Genomic DNA, 18,957 nt, shown 5'->3' with positions numbered 1-18,957 from the left:
ATGATGGAAGGACCTCTCTTTACACCTGTCCAAGCCCAAAGGGTCCAGAAGAAAGGTTGGCTTACTAGACTATTAGTACTTACTGAGAACGCAATTTGTAATGCTCTGTCTTAGGATCAATACAGAAAACAAATATGCCATACAGAAGAATATTGACTATCCAACAACATGGGAGAAAAGCTCAAAACATAAAGATAAGTGGGAAGAGCAACAAATAAAATTATATGTACAATATCTCAATTTTTTTTTGGCTTTGTTTTTAACTACCAAAAAAACAACCCTCTGAAATGTTAATGGTAATCTCTCTGACTAGGATTAAAGATAGGATTAGAGATAGAATTATAGATGATTATTTCTTTCATTTTAATATTTATTTCTGTGGGCGTCTGGGTGGCTCAGATGGTTAAGCGTCTGCCTTCGGCTCAGGTCATGATCACCAGGTCCTGGGATCGAGCCCCACGTCGGGCTCCCTGCTTAGCAGGGAATCTGCTTCTCCCCTTCCTCTGCCTCTCCCCACTGCTCCTGCTCTCTCTCTGTCTCAAATGAATAAATAAAAAATTATTAAAAAAATAATATTTAGGGGCACCTGGGTGGCTCAGTCGTTAAACGTCTGCCTTCAGCTCAGGTCATGATCCCAGGGTCCTGGTATCGAGCCCGCGTCGGGCTCCCTGCTCCGCGGGAAGCCTGCTTCTCCCTCTCCCACTCCCCCTGCTTGTGTTCCCTCTCTCGCTGTGTCTCTCTCTGTCAAATAAATAAATAAAATCTTTAAAAATAAATAAAAATAAAATAAAAAATAATATTTATTTCTCTATTTTTGATAATAATACCAGCAACAATGACATTTATTGTGTGCCAGGCACCATTCTAAGAGCTTTACATGAACCAACTCATTTAATTCTTACAATAATCCTAGAATGTAGGTGCTGTTATTATGCCAAAGAAAGGTGAGGCACAGAGATCAAATTACTTGCCCAAGGTCACATACATAGTAAGTGAGTCACAGAGCCAGGATTCAAACGCAGCAAGCTATTTCCAGAATTAAGATTTAACCACCTGCAAAAATAAACTATTGGGACTACATCAGAATAAAAAGCTTCTGCAGAGTGAAGGAAATAATCAACAAAACTAAAAGGTAACCTACTGAATGGGAAAAGATATTTGTAAATGACATGACCAAGAAAGGGTGCATGCATGATTCCAAAGAGCAGCAACCAAATCATTCAAAAAAGGCCTTGTCCCCTGCAGCTCTGGCTCCTTATCTTCCCATAAGACTTAGCCCGACTATTCCTCCCCATTCCCTTGTATAAAACCCAAATCATGCAAACAATGGATGCTAATCTGTGAGAGCAATTCCTCCCTCTCCCAAGAGCCACCCTTGATCGACTATTTCTGACACTAGCCGAACTTTGGCTGATCTGGCTAAAGTCCTAGGAAATATTTAGCCCTCCTGCCCCAAGCCAGATGCTCTTAAGGGCTTTCCTACGCCTGGCATTTTCAAATAAAAGGTTATGCCAACGGTGCCCTGGCTGATTTCTTCCCACCAACTATGTTGCAAAAATAAAGGGAGGGAAGGTGGAAGGGGTGGGATGAGAGAGCTATATCCACCCCTACAATAAGAGAAAGCACAGAGATTCTGTCTAAAACTGATAAATCAAGATCAGCTACATATGCAAATTATTCGGCAATAGGGAGGGAAGTGATCAAACAGCCAAGAGCAAGAGTGACTGTATCCAAGGAGGGGGACTGTTGTTTTTGTTAGAATCTTTTATAATGCTCTAATTCATAAAATTAGATGAATATATTATTTGATAACAAGCAGTTTTTAAAAGTCAAAACTTGTAATTTAAAGTAAAAAATTACAATTACATAATCAAGTGTGTCTATAAATTATCGCAGCTAAATGAGCCCAACAAATGGAGATGTAGGCTTTCTTGGTGACTTCAGGACTGGGAAGACAGAATGGTGAGCTGCTCCGTGGCAGGCCTGGAGATGGGTGACTGGAGGCAGTGGGCCAGCATGCGCCCAGATCAGGCCTCCCTCAGGTTCTCTGACATAAGTCAGAGGAGTTTGCTAAGTGGGATACCTGGGCTTTCTGGAAAAGCATCAAGCTCTCTGTTCTCCTTGGAAGATGAAGAGTTCTTTTTAGTTTCCTGCTCTCTATCTTGGTTTTGTGTGTCTGTTTCTGTGCAACTCTCTTTGCACCTGACTTTTTCTCTTTGACTCCCTTTCCCTTAATCTGTGCGTTTTCTGCTCACTGAAGACTCCCTTTTCCCTAGTTTTATTTTTCTCTCTAATCTTAAATTCTTCTCACCATTCCTACCTCGTCTCTCTTCTCATCCTGATTTTTCTCTAAGTCTTAGCTGCCCCTCATGTATTTTTGTCTCTCAATTTTTCATGTGGTTAGCTGAAATGACTTGAGTCTTTTGAACGCAACTTGCTCATCTGTAAAACTGGTTAATACTCCTCAGTATACTGTATAATACTGGCTGAGCTATCTTTGAAGTTCTTGGGAGAAAATAATTTTAGAAGCTGTGATCTGCTTAATTCAAATTGTAGACTATTGCCTTCGTAAGTAATTTGAATATTTTTTCTCTTGAAATATATAACTTCAATTCTAGAAAACTTTTTTTTTAAGATTTTATTTATTTGACAGAGAGAGACACAGCGAGAGAGGGAACACAAGCCAGGCGAGTGGGAGAGGAAGAAGCAGACTTCCTGCGGAACAGGGAGCCCTATGCGGGGCTAGATTCCAGGACCCTGGGATCATGGCCTGAGCGGAAGGCAGATGCTTAACGACTGAGCCACCCAGATGTCCCTAGAAAACTTCTTCTAGAATGACAATAGGAAATGAAAACAATAAAATGAGACTAATTTTATAAACAACTGGTCCTCTCCTCTCAACAACTGAAAGAAATCAGCCAATGAATTAAGGCTTTCTAGTCCTTACTGAAATACTACAATGAGATTCAAAAAATGAAGTTGGATTTCACATTATATTTTAATTTTTAAATTTCTCAAAATGAAACTATATATTTGGCTGAAAACATTAACCTACCGGGACGAAATGTTTTTCTTTTTTTAAAACTGTAAGTCTAGAGGTTTTCAAATTTTCCAGTCATGTGCCATCAATGTACAAAATTGATTTTACAGGATTCATTGCTCAGGAATTGTGGATGTATAAATAATTATGGTTCTTTATTTTTTCTTTATTTTTTATTTTTTTTAAATTTATTTGAGAGAGAGAGCACAAGAGGGGGTAGGGTCAGAGGGAGAAGCAGACTCCCTGCTGAGCAAGGAGCCTGATGCGGGGGTCCCCGGGGACTCCGGGATCATGACCTGAGCTGAAGGCAGTCGTTTAACCAACTGAGCCACCCAGGCGCCCAGTAATTACGGTTCTTTAAAGACACCAACATTTGCTAATGAAAGTATCTGAATGATGCCACTGCTGCCCCCAAATGAATCCATCGCAACTGAAACCCTAAAGCTTAAACCAAGAGCATTAGAAGGCTCTATGGCCTACCTGTAGTTATTACCAGGAAATTTAGATTTCATACAAACCTGCCTTTATTTTAAATGCAGTTTGGTTATTAGAAAAAAGCACACACCTCAAACTAAAGATCCAATCCACATTTTTTCGTAACACAGAAGGAGGCCTCTCTGAAGGATTTTCCAGGCTTACCACTGAACAGTGGTCAAGCCAAAAATAAACCCATGGAGGCAAATTCAACAGCACACAGAACAGGAGTCCACGGAGAGCAGGACTTAGCTCTTCCCCCATTTGCCTCCTTCTGGGACCCCCACCCACATTCCCCCATCTCCCAATTAGAGAGCTAATTAGGACTCCAGATTTAAATGCTAAATGGGGAGGGAGCCTGGTGCCAGGCCAGGATTCCTTTAACATCAAACACTCTCCTCCTTCAGGCTTCTCCCCTTAGTGCAGTGCGCTTTGGGAAGAGAGCTGGGCCAGCAGGGCCGATTGGCTGCAGGGCAGTGTTTACACTCAGTTGTCTGAGAGGGAAGATTTGTCTCACAAATTGCAAACTCTGAAAAGATAAAATTTAAAAACAACATGCCCGGGCTTTTAGTACTTTAAGGAAAAGGAACAAGTATCTTATAAGCTCAGTTATTATTACCATGGTGACATGAGGGGACGTGAGGAGATCTCAAGAACAGTTCCTGGTTCCAGCCAGGCAGCGTCTCAACGGTGCGGGGCAACTTCTTCGGTTACCGTGGCAACCAAAATTAGAAGTGCTTTTGCAACACTAACAGAAACCAGCTTTTGAAGCGCTTCTGTGAATCACACTGAATACTGATGATGCAAGCTGGAGTGATACATATTTTTCAAACACACACACACACCATATTGCCATAAACAAATATTCCTTTTAGATTCCCCCCTTGAAATCTTGACTTAACTTGGAATAGATTTTTTGGTCTGGTTCTGTTTGTTTCCCTTTTGGATTCCCGCGGTCTCAAGTGCAAACGCGATTTGTTTAATTTCCAAACTTGTCTGAATTGCACGGGGAAGAGCTTAGAATGTGGTTCATTTGCTCCCATTTTGAAACGGGATGAGGAAATGGGGTGGGGGAGGGTGGGTCTAACAGAGAGCCCTCTTGTCTACTAAACTCCGGAGGACGAAAACGGGGGGAGGGGTGGGTTGGGGGTAGGGGTAGGAGAGGCAAGGAGGGAAAGGAAGAGGGAGGGAAGGAAGGGAAGAAATAAGTGCGGACGGCTGAATCTTTGCTGCCCTAAGAGCACCTTTATCTGTTCCCTTGACCTGTCCATCTGCCCAGGTGTTGTGTCAAAGCTGACCAGAAATGACATTTTAAAGACCCCTTTGCCATCCTTTCCTGGTCATCCTGACGCTCCTAATATTCCTGAAGGGACATCGGGAAGAGGAGACGAGGTTCTTCCTTACTTGTGCAGTCTTCAAAAGAAGCACGATTCTTTAGGGAGCGTCGTGGTGTGGGGTGTGCTGGGCCACGGCCGTTCGCGGTCACTGCCCTCGCCGCCAGTCCCCAGCGCTCCGGACGAACTGTCTACACCTGGGCTCGCGCCCTGGGGCTCTGGTCCCCGCGCCAGGTGTGCGCCGGGCGAGGCGCGAAGCGGTCCTCCCGGGCTCCCGTGCGGGCGCGTACACCGACGCGGAGCCCGTACGGCGCCGGGGCGCGGGGATAGACGCGCGCCCAGACCCAGGAGCGCCACGCACCGCACAGGCAGCGGCCCGCACGCGCCGGCACACCCGCGCCTCCCGCTCCAACGCCCTCTGCTCGCGCGCGCCGAGCAGCCCGAGAGGGGCCGTCCCGCCGGAGCGCCTACCCTTCTCCTGACCCCAGCCCCCCCCCCCCGCCCCGCCCCGCCGGCAGTCGTGTGTCCGTTTCCCCCTCGGCTCGCGGGGGGCACGGGCGCCGCTCGCAGCAACCCCCTCCCCAGCTCAGCAACCTGGCGGAGGACAGACAGGCGGGGTGTGGGTGCTGGCTGCGAGCCCCGCGGCCCTCGCTTACCTTCGTGGCGAGCCTGGCTCACGGGCTCGGCGGCGCCGGGCCGGGAGCTCCGAGCGGTTGGCGCTGGAGCGCGCGCCGCGCGGTGGGTGCGTGGGTGGCGGGCGCCGCGGCCGCGCGGGAGGCTCCTGGAGCTGTCAGGGACGGCCGACCTGACCGACAGCGGCCCCGGCAAACCCCGCCTGCTGGCCCCGGCCCGGGTTCTGCGGCGGGAGGGGGGGGGGGACAGAGGCGCCCCGCAGCGTTTCCCGGAGGACCAATCGGGAGCGGGGGGCTGGCCCGGGGGAGGGGGCCGGGGGCCGGTGAGGCGCCGGGACGCGGGCCCGGACCTCATAGGCCGGTTTCTATGGCAGCCAGGAAGGGGGGGCTGGAGGGAGGGGGGTGCGCGGTGCGGGGACACCCATCGCAGATACTGGAGGAGGGGGGTTTGACCCTCTCGCAGAGAGAGTCCCTCCTACAGCATGGATGGGAAGCGGCGACACCGCCCAAAGAAGGTTGACACAGCTCTCGTCAACTCACGCCTCGTACTGAGCCGCTCGAGCCTCCTGATCAAGGGTTTCCGTGTCCTTGGGAGACCGCGACCACCAGTAATCTTCCCAACAGAACGGGGTTTTCAGCAAACCACCGTGACAGCTCCTTCGGGTGAGTCTGGCAGGGTTTAGGCTCTGCAGAAAGAAGTGCTAATACCACCCTCTGCCTGGGTCCCTCGCAGACATTATGTCCGGTTCCATTGGTACCACTTAGGCAGTGAATCCCTAATCTCCTGCCTACTTCCCAACTATAGCCTTCCCGCTAATGGTGGTGCCAAATATTTTTACAGTTTACAAACAGGGAAGCCAAGTCACTGAATTGAGTGCTGAGCAGGGAATGCGATTCAAAGAATAGTAAACGCATAGAGGTTATTTACTGAAGTTAAAGTACTTCATTTTACAGAGGAGGAAAGTGAGGTCAGAGAAGTCAGTTAACTTAACAAGGGTCACACAGCTTGGTTAATGGCAAAGCCAGGCACCCTAAGTCACAGCTCAGTGAGCACTCTTTCCACCTCATGCTCCCATATTCTGTGTTCCTGATTGCCAGAGTAATATTTACAAAAGCAAAAGTGCTAGGGAGACAAATAACTTTAAAATCTATTTATGGTAGAAATTAGGGAAGCCAAAGATTCCTTTTTTTTTTTTTTTTGCCAGGCACTGTTACAAATACTTTCACAAGAGTAACTGATTAAATCCTCAGAATAACCTTATAAGTTAGGAATTCTTGTTACCATTCCTGTTTTGACAGATGAGGAAAGTGAGGCCCAGAAATGTTACTTGACTGCTGAAGATCACATAGCTGTCCAGTGCTGGTGCTGGGATTCAAACCCAGGCAGTCGACTCCAGAGTCAGTGCTCTTCTTCCTTACTCTGCTGCCTCTTTATATGATTAAGGGGTCCAGGAGCAGGAACAGCAAGAAATAAAACCTTGGATAGCTCCAGGGACTGGCCATTGAGATTGGCAAGCAACCAAAACAACCTGGAATGATTGCTTCCTTGGTTGATGAGAGTGGTTTTCTCCTTGTGTAGGATAAAAGTTCTCTGTGAGAAAGGTTTGTCTTTAAAGGGAGGCCCTTTCCTAAAAAGACAAATGGGTTTTCTTTTTCTTTCTTTCTTTCTTTTTTTTTTTTAAAGATTTGTTTATTTATTTGACAGAGAGAGAGAGAGCGAGAGCAGGAACACAAGCAGGGGGAGTGAGAGAGGGAGAAGCAGGCTTCCCGCCAAGCAGAGAGCCCAATGTGGGACTCGATCCCAGGACCCTGGGATCATGACCTGAGCCGAAGGCAGACGCTTAATGACTGAGCCAACCAGGCGCCCGGTTTTCTTTTTCTTTTAAGAGTGATTTTTAAAATAGTACATGCCATCAGCTTTTTTTTTTAAGATTTTATTTTTAAGTAATCTCTACATCCAAAGTGGGGCTCGAACCCACAACCCTGAGATCAAGCGTGGCATGCTCCACCGAGGTGGAGCATTACTGAGCCAGCCAGGTGACCCTTGTTTTCTTTCTAAAGCAATAAAATACAGGGTAAGACTTTACATGTTTAAAAATATAAAATGCTCCTTGACTCCTATAACATGGCAACCCACAGGATAGGAGTTCATAAGGAAATTGCCTAGAAGTCGGGATCCTCAAGCTCACAACCTAACATAGACTCTCTTGTAGACCCTTTCATCACACCCCCATAGAGCACCATAGATGCTAGATTCTAGTGGCTTGGAAGGTGACTGAAGATTTTAGGCTATCCACAGAAAAGGAAAACGTCAGCATCAGAGACCACTTTCAAAGTCCATCGGCCAGACTCCATTCCAGGAGCCCCCCTTACCCCTATTTCTCTTGCAACCATTCTGCTAGGGCCGGTTCCCTTTCAAATCAAAACCTGTCTGGGCTCCTGGGTGGCTCGGTCGTTAAGTGTCTGCCTTTGGCTCAGGTCATGATCCCAGGGTCCTGGGATCGAGTCCCACATCGGGCTCCCTGCTCGGCAGAAAGCCTGCTTCTCCCTCTCCCACTCCCCCTGCTCGTGTTCCTGCTCTCGCTATCTCTCTCTCTGTCAAATAAATAAATAAAATCTTTAAAAAAAAAAAAATCAGAACCTTTCCTTCATGCTTTCCCTTCCCTTGGAAGTCCTGGGATCCCCAGCCATATAGGACTGACTTCTATTTCAATTCCCTCCAGGTGAAAAAAGTGTCATTTTTCTTCTGGAAAGGGCCATTCAATAGGTTGATTACAATGTAGCAGTATACAGAAGTTAAAAATTGTTGTTTTGAATAGTATGGGTAAGTATTTTTCAACATATTAAGTGAAAGCAAAAGTTACAAAGCAGAATGATACAAATTTGTGATATATTTGAGTAGAAGGAAATGCACTAGATATTAGTAATGTTTTTTGTTACTTAATAGTTTCCAGCATTTTTTTCTTTTTTCTACAATGGGCATATGTGTCAGAAAAATACTATTTTCAAAAGAACTGATGAAACAGTCAGACCTAGTCAATGTAGGTAGTCTCAGTTTTCTAACCCCTTCTCCATTGTGTTGGCAGAAAATAAGTCAAATACATTCTTAGGAACAGTCCTTCATGATTCTAACACAGGAAGTACTTGTTCTATGTTTCGAGAAACACTGGCAATGGCTGAAAGTTTAGACTTTTGAGACATAAAGTTACACCTTGCCTCCTAGCTCTGCCACTGATTAGCTGTATGAATTCTTTGGTTTCAATCATCTTCTAACCTCAGGTTGGTTCTTCATCTGTACTCTGGGAATTGTGAGAATTAATGAGATAAAGTTTCTGGCAAACAGTTAATTTAGGCTGCCTTAACCTGGAGTCCATGGGCTTGGGGTGGTTAATAGGAGAAGCCCTCACTGAAAATGTGTTGAAGGATACTTTCATCACAATCTTTAAGTAGCTGGGGCCACAAACAGGGCAGTACTTCCTCTAGTAAGTGCTTAATAATAATAGCTATTATTACTATTTCACGTTCTGAGGGATTGTTCCACGTTTGGTACTATTCTAGGGCATATAGGGACATTCTACTCATTTTCTGGACATTGTTACTGGTACATTGCGTCCCTACCGAATGTGAACCTGGACTAGGGTTTTCTGGCCCCTACTTTCCTTCCTCCTTTCTTCCCGTAGGGATATTTGGCGAATCTTAGGAGAGGAGGTGGAGCAAAAATTTTCTAAGACTGCATAGTGCTGTAGGGTTGGATCTACAACTCAAAAGGCGTATCTTTTTCCAGAAAAAATTGTCTTCTTTATCCTGCTTAGGATCTGCGTGCTACCTAAATCTGATCGTGTCTTTCAACAATTCAGAAAAATTCTCAATCTCTTTTACTATGACCCCTATCTCATGTTTTACCTTTCTTTCAGAAATTCCAATTGGATATTATGTATGTATTATGTATGTCTCATTCTAGCTCATGTCTTTTTCCATGTTTTCCAGATTTTTGCCTTCAGTTTAACTTCTTTTATATTCTGGTAATTTCTTCAGATCGATCTTGTATTTCACTAATTCTCTCTTGAGCTGTAATTAATGAGCTGTTTAACTGGAACACTGACTTTATAAACCTTGACAGTGCAAATATAACGAAATCAAGAGGTGGAAGTATGAGAATGCCAATTTCATCCTTTCACAGCTGGTGGTCAACTGACAGTTTAAAACTGGATCACAATTAGTATTTATTTACATCTTTTGTCCTTCACTTTATAAGAATCTTTTTTTAATTTAATTTTATTATGTTGTGTTAGTCACCATACATCATTAGTTTTTTTTTTACAGATGTTCTTATTTTTTATTTTTTATTGTGTTATGTTAATCACCATACATTACATCATTAGTTTTTGATGTAGTGTTCCATGATTCATTGTTTGCGTATAACACCCAGTGCTCCATGCAGTATGTGCCCTCTTTAATACTCATCACCAGGCTAACCCAGCCCCCCACCCCCTCCCCTCTAGAACCCTCAATTTGTTTCTGAGAGTCCATAGTCTCTCACGGTTTGTCTACCCCTCCGATTTCCCCCCCTTCATTCTTCCTTTCCTGCTATCTTCTTCTTCTTCTTCTTTTTTTTAACAAATAATGTATTATTTGTTTCAGAGGTACAGGTCTGTGATTCAACAGTCTTACGCAATTCACAGCACTCACTTCTCTTCAGATCGTATAAATCTTTCGCCTTTTACATCATTAGTTTTTGATGTAGTGTTCCATGATTCATTGGAACTCCAGTACTCCATTCAATACGTATAACACCCAGTACTCCATTCAATACGTGCCCTCCTTAATACCCATCACCAGGCTAACCTATCCCCCCACACCCTCCCCTCTAGAACCCTCAGTTTGTTTCTCAGAATCCATAGTCTCTCATGGTTCCTCTCCCCCTCCAATTCCCCCCACCTTCATTTTTCCCTTCCTACTATCTTTTTCTTTTTTTTTTTTTAAACATATAGTGTATTGGGCGCCTGGGTGGCTCAGTTGGTTAGGCGACTGCCTTCGGCTCAGGTCATGATCCTGGAGTCCCTGGATCGAGTCCCTCATCGGGCTCCCTGCTCGGCAGGGAGTCTGCTTCTCCCTCTGACCCTCCCCCCTCTCATGTGTTTGCTCTCTCTTATTCTCTCTCTCTCAAATAAATAAATAAAAAATCTTTAAAAAATATATATATATAGTGTATTATTTGTTTCAGAGATGCAGGTCTGTGATTCATCAGTCTTACACAATTCACAGCGCTCACCATAGCAAATACCCTCTCCAATGTCCATCACCCAGCCCAACCCATCCCTCTCACCCCCCACCACTCCAGCAACCCTCAGTTTGTTTCCTGAGATTAAGAATTCATCATATCAGTGAGATCTTATGATACTTGTCTTTCTCTGATTGACTTATTTCGCTTAGCATAATACCCTATAGTTCTATCTACGTTGTTGCAAATGGCAAGATTTCGTGTTTTTTGATGGCTGCATAATATTCCAGTGTGTGTGTGTGTGTGTGTGTGTGTGTGTGTGTGTGTGTGTGTGTATACCACATCTTCTTTATCCATTCATCTGTTGAGGGACATCTTGGCTCTTTCCATAGTTTGGCTATTGTGGACATTGCTGCTATAAACATTGGGGTGCTCATACCCCTTCGGATCATGACATTTGTATCTTTGGGGTAAATACCCAGTAGTGCAATTGCTGGGTCATAGGGTAGCTCTATTTTCAACTTTTTGAGGAACCTCCATACTGTTTTCCAGAGTGGCTGTACCAGCTTGCATTCCCACCAACAGTGTAGGAGGGTTCCCCTTTCTCCGCATCCTTGCCAACATCTGTCGTTTCCTGACTTGTTAATTTTAGCCATTCTGACTGGTGTGAGGTGAGATCTCATTGAGGTTTTGATTTGTATTTCCCTGATGCCGAGTGATGTTGAACACTTTTTCATGTGTCTGTTGGCCATTTGGATGTCTTCTTTAGAAAATTGTCTGTTCATGTCTTCTGCCCATTTCTTGATTGGATTATTTGTTCTTTGGGTGTTGGGTTTGTTAAGTTCTTTATAGATTTTGGATACTAGCCCTTTGTCTGTTAGGTCATTTGCAAATATCTTCTCCCATTCTGTCAGTTGTCTTTTGGTTTTGTTGACTGTTTCTTTTGCTGTGCAAAAGCTTTTTATCTTGATGAAGTCCCAATAGTTCATTTTTGCCCTTTCTTCCCTTGCCTTTGGCAATGTGTCTAGGAAGAAGTTGCTGCGGCTGAGGTCAAAGAGGTTGCTGTCTGTGTTCTCCTTTAGGATATTGATAGATTCCTGTCTCACATTTAGGTCTTTCATCCATTTTGAGTCTATTTTTGTGTGTGGTATAAGGAAATGGTCCAGTTTCATTCTTCTGCATGTGGCTGGCCAATTTTCCCAACACCATTTGTTGAAGAGACTGTCTTTTTTCCATTGGACATTCTTTCCTGCTTTGTCAAAGATTAGTTGACCATAGAGTTGAGGGTCCGTTTCTGGGCTCTCTATTCTGTTCCATTGATCTATGTGTCTGTTTTTGTGCCAGTACCATACTGTCTTGATGATGACAGCTTTGTAATAGAGCTTGAAGTCCGGAATTGTGATGCCCCCAGCTTTGCTTTTCTTTTTCAATATTCCTCTGGCTATTCAGGGTCTTTTCTGGTCCCATACAAATTTTAGGATTATTTGTTCCATTTCTTTGAAAAAAGTTGATGGTATTTTGATAGGGATTGCATTAAATGTGTAGATTGCTCTAGGTAGCATTGACATCTTCACAATATTTGTTCTTCCAATCCATGAGCATGGAACATTTTTCCGTTTCTTTGGGTCTTCCTCAATTTCTTTCATTAGTATTCTATAGTTTTCTGAGTACAGATTCTTTGCCTCTTTGGTTAGATTTATTCCTAGGTATCTTATGGTTTTGGGTGCAATTGTAAATGGGATTGACTCCTTAATTTCTCTTTCTTCTGTCTTGTTGTTGGTGTATAGAAATGCAACTGATTTCTGTGCATTGATTTTATATCCTGCCACTTACTGAATTCCTGTATGAGTTCTAGCAGTTTTGGGGTGGAGTCTTTTGGGTTTTCCACATAAAGTATCATATCATCTGCAAAGAGTGAGAGTTTGACTTCTTCTTTGCCTATTCAGATGCCTTTTATTTCTTTTTGTTGTCTGATTGCTGAGGCTAAGACTTCTAGGACTATGTTGAATAGCAGTGGTGATAGTGGACATCCCTGCCGTGTTCCTGACCTTAGGGGAAAAGCTCTCAGTTTTTCCCCATTGAGAATGATATTCGCTGTGGGTTTTTCATAGATGGCTTTTATGATATTGAGGTTTGTACCCTCTATCCCTACACTCTGAAAAGTTTTAATCAAGAAAGGATGCTGTATTTTGTCAAATGCTTTTTCTGTCTCTATTGAGAGGATCATATGGTTCTTGTTCTTTCTTTTATTAATGTATTGTATCACATTGATTGATTTGTGGATGTTGAACCAACTTGCAGCCCAGGGATAAATCCCACTTGGTCGTGGTAAATAATCCTTTTAATATACTGTTGGATCCTATTGGCTAGTATTTTGGTGAGAATTTTTGCATCCATGTTCATCAGGGATATTGGTCTGTAAATCTCCTTTTTGATGGGGTCTTTGTCTGGTTTGGGATCAAGGTAATTCTGGGAGTTTGGAAGTTTTCCTTCCATTTCTATTTTTTGGAACAGTTTCAGAAGAATAGGTATTAATTCTTTAAATGTTTGATAGAATTCCCCTGGGAAGCCATCTGGCCCTGGGCTCTTGTTTGTTGGGAGATTTTTGATTACTGCTTCAATTTCCTTAGTGGTTATGGGTCTGTTCAGGTTTTCTATTTCTTCCTGGTTCAGTTTTGGTAGTTTATACATCTCTAGGAATGCATCCATTTCTTCCAGATTATCTAATTTGCTGGCATATAGTTGCTCATAATATGTTCTTAAAATTGTTTGTATTTCTTTGATGTTGGTTGTGATCTCTCCTCTTTCATTCACAATTTTATTTGGGTCGTTTCTCTTTTCTTTTTAATAAACCTGGCCAGGGGTTTATCAATCTTATTAATTCTTTCAAAGAACCAGCTCCTAGTTTCGTTGATCAGTTCTACTGTTCTTTTGGTTTCTATTTCATTGATTTCTGCTCTGATCTTTATTATTTCTCTTCACCTACTGGGCTTAGGCTTTATTTGCTCCTTTATCAGCTCCTTTAGGTGTAGGGTTGGGTTGTGTATTTGAGACCTTTTTTGTTTCTTGAGAAAGCTTGTATTGCTATATACTTTCCTCTTAGGACCGCCTTTGCTGCATCCCAAAGATTTTGAACAGTTGTGTTTTCATTTTCATTGGTTTCCATGAATTTTTAAAATTCTTCTTTAATTTCCTGGTTGACCCATTCATTCTTTAGTAGGATGCTCTTTAGTCTCCATGTATTTGAGTTCTTTCCAACTTTCCTTTTGAGGAAAGTCTTGAGGATTGAGTTCTAGTTTCAAAGCGTTGTGGTCCGAAAATATGCAGGGAATGATCCTAATCTTTTGGTACCAGTTGAGACATGATTTGTGACCTAGGATGTGATCTATTCTGGAGAATGTCCGTGGGCACTAGAGAAGAATGTGTATTCTGTTGCTTTGGGATGGAATGTTCTGAATATATCTGCGAAGTCCATTTGGTCCAGTGTGTCATTTAAAGCCTCTATTTCTTTGTTGATCTTTTGCTTAGATGATCTGTCCATTTCAGTGAGGGTGGTGTTAAAGGCCCCTACTATTATTGTATTATTGTTGGTGTGTTTCTCTGATTTTGTTATTAATTGGCTTATATAATTGGCTGCTCCCACGTTAGGGGCATAGATATTTACAATTGTTAGATCTTCTTGTTGGATAGACCCTTTAAGTAGGATATAGTGTCCTTCCTCATCTCTTATGATAGTCTTTGGTTTAAAATCTAATTTGTCTGATATAAGGATTGCCACCCCAGCTTTCTTTTGATGTCCATTAGCATGGTAAATGGTTTTCCACCCCCTCACTTTAAATCTGGGGGTGTCTTTGGGTCTAAAATGAGTCTCTTGCAGGCAGCATATTGGTGGGTCTTGTTTTTTTATCTAATCTGATACCCTGTGTCTTTTGTTTGGGACATTTAGCCCATTTACATTCAGGGTAACTACTGAAAGATATGAATTTAGTGCCATTGTATTGCCTGTAAGGTGACTGTTATTGTATATTGTCTCTGTTCCTTTCTGGTCTATGTTACTTTTAGGCTCTTTCTTTGCTTAGAGGACCCCTTTCAATATTTCTTGGAGGGCTGGTTTGGTGTTTGCAAATTCTTTTAGTTTTTGTTTGTCCTGGAAGCTTTTTATCTCTCCTTCTATTTTCAGTGACAGCCTAGCTGGATATAGTATTCTTGGCTGCATGTTTTTCTCATTTAGTGCTTTGAATATATCATGCCACTCCTTTCTGGCCTGCCAGGTCTCTGTGGATAGGTCTGTGCCAGTCTAATGTTTCTAACATTGTAGGTTACAGACCTCTTGTCCCGAGCTGCTTTCAGGATTTTCTCTTTGTCTCTGAGACTGTAAGTTTTACTATTAGATGTCGGGATGTTGACCTATTTTTATTGATTTTGAGGGGGGTTCTCTGTGCCTCCTGGATTTTGATGCCTGTTTCCTTCCCCAAATTAGGGAAGTTCTCTGATATAATTTGCTCCACTATACCTTCTGCCCCTCTCTCTCTTTCTTCTTCTTCTTCTGGAATCCCAATTATTCTAATATTGTTTCATCTTATGGTATCACTTATCTCTCGAATTCTGCTCTCGTGATCCAGTAGTTGTTTATCTCTCTTTTTCTCAGCTTCTTTATTCTCAATCATTTGGTCTTCTATATCACTAATTCTCTCTTCTGCCTCATTTATCCTAGCAGTTAGAGCCTCCATTTTTTATTGCACCTCATTAATAGCCTTTTTGATTTCAACTTGGTTAGATTTTAGTTCTTTTATTTCTCCAGGAAGGGATTCTCTAGTATCTTCCATGCTTTTTCAAGCCCAGCTAGAATCTTTATAATCGTCATTCTGAACTCTAGTTCTGACATCTTACTAATGTCCATATTGATTACGTCCCTGGCAGTCGGTACTTCCTCTTGTTCTTTTTTTTGAGGTGAGTTTTTCTGTCTTGTCATTTTGTCTTCCAGAAAGTTGTCACTTTTCTGTTCAGAGAGTTGCTGCTATTCTTTTCTTCAATCTCCTGTTGAGTTTGTAGGTGTTCAGAATAGTTTGATACCTATCTAGCTGAATTCCTGGGACCAGACGAAATTTAGGTCTCCCACTCCTCTGCCATCTTGCTTCTCCTCCTTTAAGAATCGTTTAAGAACTAATATTACTTGGGGCACCTGGGTGGCTCAGTCGGTTAAGCATCTGCCTTCGGCTCAGGTCATGATCCCAGGGTCCTGGGATCGAGCCCCGCATCGGGCTCCCTGCTTGGCGGGAAGCCTGCTTCTCCCTCTCCCACCCACCCTGCTTGTGTTCCCTCTCTTGCTGTCTCTGTCAATTAAATAAATAAAATCTTAAAAAAAAAAGAACTAATATTTCTTGCAGTAAAGAAAGATTTATCTGAGCTTTACTATTTTATTCTGCTTATTTGTTAAATTCAAGCAAAATTAAGCTGAAAGAATTAAAACTAGCATGGCAATGTTGTTTTAAAAAGTATCCCCCACATCTCTCTCCCTCCTTCTCCTTTTCTTCCTTCTTTTCCGTCTTCTTTTTCTTCTTCTTCTCCCCTTCTTCCTCCTCTTCCTTCTCTCTCTTTTGTGTGTGTGTGTCTGTGTGTAGACCTAGATATTCATGTATTCATATAATGTTAACAATAGTTATTTCTGGTTAATGGGTCTTAGAGTGATTTTTTACTTTCTTACTTCCTAAAATATGTGAATCTTTTACTTGAGTAGGTATAATTTAACATCAAAAACAAAATGAAAGAGGTTTCAAATTTCAGTGGCTGAGGGGCCACTACCTCTCCCTCTGCCAGTCAGCTTAAATTCTATCGATTTTCTCGATACTTTATTTAATTCACTTCAGATCTTCCTGTCTCATCATTTAGTCTAATGTTCAATATTGAACTTTCTTCCTAAAGGTAAAATACAACAAACAGATAAGAGAAAGAAAAAAACAAATTGTGATCTTGAGAAATTTTCATTATAAAATTTGAGCCCCTGAGACTCTCACTATAGTAGCAACTATACTCCAAACTTTTCTTAACTATGTAGCCAGCCACGTATAGCAATTAGTGTAACATGTTCTTATAATTGGCCTTTGTGTATTATTTATTTATTTATTTTTTAAAGACTTTTATTTATTTATTTGACAGAGATAGAGAGCACAAGTAGGCAGAGAGGCAGGCAGAGGGAGAGGGAGAAGCAGGCTCCCTACCGAGCAGGGAGCCCAATGCGGGACTCAATCCCAGGACCCTGGGATCATGACCTGAGCCGAAGGCAGATGCTTAACGACTGAGCCACCCAGGCGCCCTGGCCTTTGTGTATTATTTACAACTGGGCAATGAAGAACAGCTTAAGAGCCTTGGGCCCACTGATACTTAAGCAAAAATTATCTCTTATGAAAATTTATAAAAATAAAGTTGACACATTACGTTTGTTTGAATCTTAGTTTTTAATGGGCACCATTTTAATTGGACGAGGGTTCTGAACCCATAGTATTCCTTCCATAGTATTTCACAGTTGTATCTAATAGATAACTATTATTTCACAGGCAAGTTTCTGTCCTAATATAGACAGTCTACCAGACCGCAACACCATAGCTAATGATCAGCTAGTCTCTTAAGTGAATTCATATATTGGCATTTACTTCTCAGCAGATATTAGCTAACATTTTGTGTCTAAAGTATATTTGGGTTACTCAGAAGAAGCATAACTATTCCTAGTCAACTATTCTGATTTTTTTTTAAGATTTTATTTTTTTAAGATTTTATTTATTTGAGAGAGAGAGAGAGCACAAGCAGCAGGGGGAGAGGCAGAGGGAGAGGGAGAAGCAGGCTCCCTGCTGAGCAGGGAGCCTGATGTGGGGCTTGATCCCAGGACCCCGGGATCACGACCTGAGCCACCCAGGCGCCCCTGATTTTTTGGTGTTTAATTTCTTATTATTCTCTAACATTTGTCTTTGTGGCATTTTCATTTTAGAAGCAGAAAAGCAATTATTTACTGAGAATAAGCAGAATGTTCTAGCTTGAAATTAAAAAACCTAAGACAGCTGCCTTAGCCCAGTCCATTACTTGAATGATAAACATGAACAATAGGTAACAGGATGTTTTTAGAGTAGCACCTGGCTACACTATAAAAAAGAGACCACCAGAAAGGTCCACTCCATTGGCTACTCATCAGTGCTTCTTTGAAGTGCCCTATCCCCCTCGTTCCCCAATTGACCCTGGTTCCAGGACTAAGGGTGTTAGTATTAGCTGGGAACTTATTAAACATGAACTTTTGGGGGCCCTAGTCCAGGCCAGTTGAATCAGCAACTCAGAGTGGGGGAGGGGGAGTCTAGCAATGTGTGTTTTAACAAGATCCTGATGCACACTAAGTTGGAGAACCATTGCCTAGATGGTGTGTCTTAGGGCCAGGAGATGGCAAGGAGACATCAAAAGACAATTTGCTGCATGTATCTTGCCAGCTTTTCTGATCTCCTGTTCCCTGCACCCCAAACCCCATCAAGGGCTGATGTGGATTCCGAAAAGAAAACAGATGTTTAGCTTTTGCTCTGTGCAATCCAATGTTGTCAACCACAAAGAGATCTCATACAAAGGTTAACTGTATTTCAGTGATCAAGGCTGTAGTCTGTGGAGTCCAGTTCCCTGGTTTCAAATACTGGCTCCATTCTTTACCAGTGGTTTCTCATCTCCTCCATCCCTTACTTTCCCCCATTTATATTTACCTCAGGAGGTCATTGAGATGATTAAAATGTTAAATGTTCAGCATATGATAAGTGATTCATAAATGATGCTATTTATGTCACGAGATTTTTCTATCCTAGGCTGTGTTTTGGTACAATGCCCAACAAGGTGGGCATTGCTTCAGGTGAATAATTACGTGATATTAGGTTTTAGGAAAGGTGAGAAGAAAAAAATATTGAATTCACAGCCTGCCTTCCTATTTATCATGTCGACAGGATTAATGAAGTAATGTTTATACAACACAGGAATTTTAAGATATCCCCACAAGGTCAGGATACATTTATAATGGCAGCCTCTGTGTTTAGCATTTTATAGCAGTACAGTTCTAGGCCTCCAACTACAAAGGATCCTATTAATTGGTGGTGGTGGTGAGGGTTTAAGTTTTAATTCCTGCTGCTTCTCATTTAAATCTTTTATGACAAACCGTGTAAGAGCCATAACACAACTCAGTGCGTTACATCTTAAAAACTCTGAGCTTAGGTTCCCCCCTCTCCTAATGTAACTAAC

At 42.4% G+C, this 18,957-nt stretch overlaps 1 protein-coding gene across 2 annotated transcripts in view; it reads right to left on the bottom strand.

The window, feature by feature from the left end:
• NIM1K (NIM1 serine/threonine protein kinase) overlaps window positions 1-5,665 on the bottom strand; it is a 57,783-nt gene extending 52,118 nt beyond the window's left edge. Inside the window, exon 1 of one of the 2 annotated variants that reach the window (XM_032415265.1) lies at window positions 5,505-5,665. The gene's annotated coding sequence lies outside the window, so the exon portion shown is untranslated. Of the gene's footprint in view, window positions 1-4,918; window positions 5,152-5,504 lie in introns of those variants that run through there. The other variant, XM_032415266.1, reaches the window with a different exon arrangement.
• Between the last annotated feature and the right edge of the window lie 13,292 nt (window positions 5,666-18,957).

This window comes from Phoca vitulina, unplaced genomic scaffold, assembly GCF_004348235.1.
Source record: "Phoca vitulina isolate PV1807 unplaced genomic scaffold, GSC_HSeal_1.0 scaffold17, whole genome shotgun sequence".
In the NCBI taxonomy this organism is placed as follows: domain Eukaryota; kingdom Metazoa; phylum Chordata; class Mammalia; order Carnivora; family Phocidae; genus Phoca; species Phoca vitulina.
The sequence above is the reverse complement of the archived record's forward strand: the minus strand, read 5'-3'. Positions and strand labels throughout refer to the sequence as shown.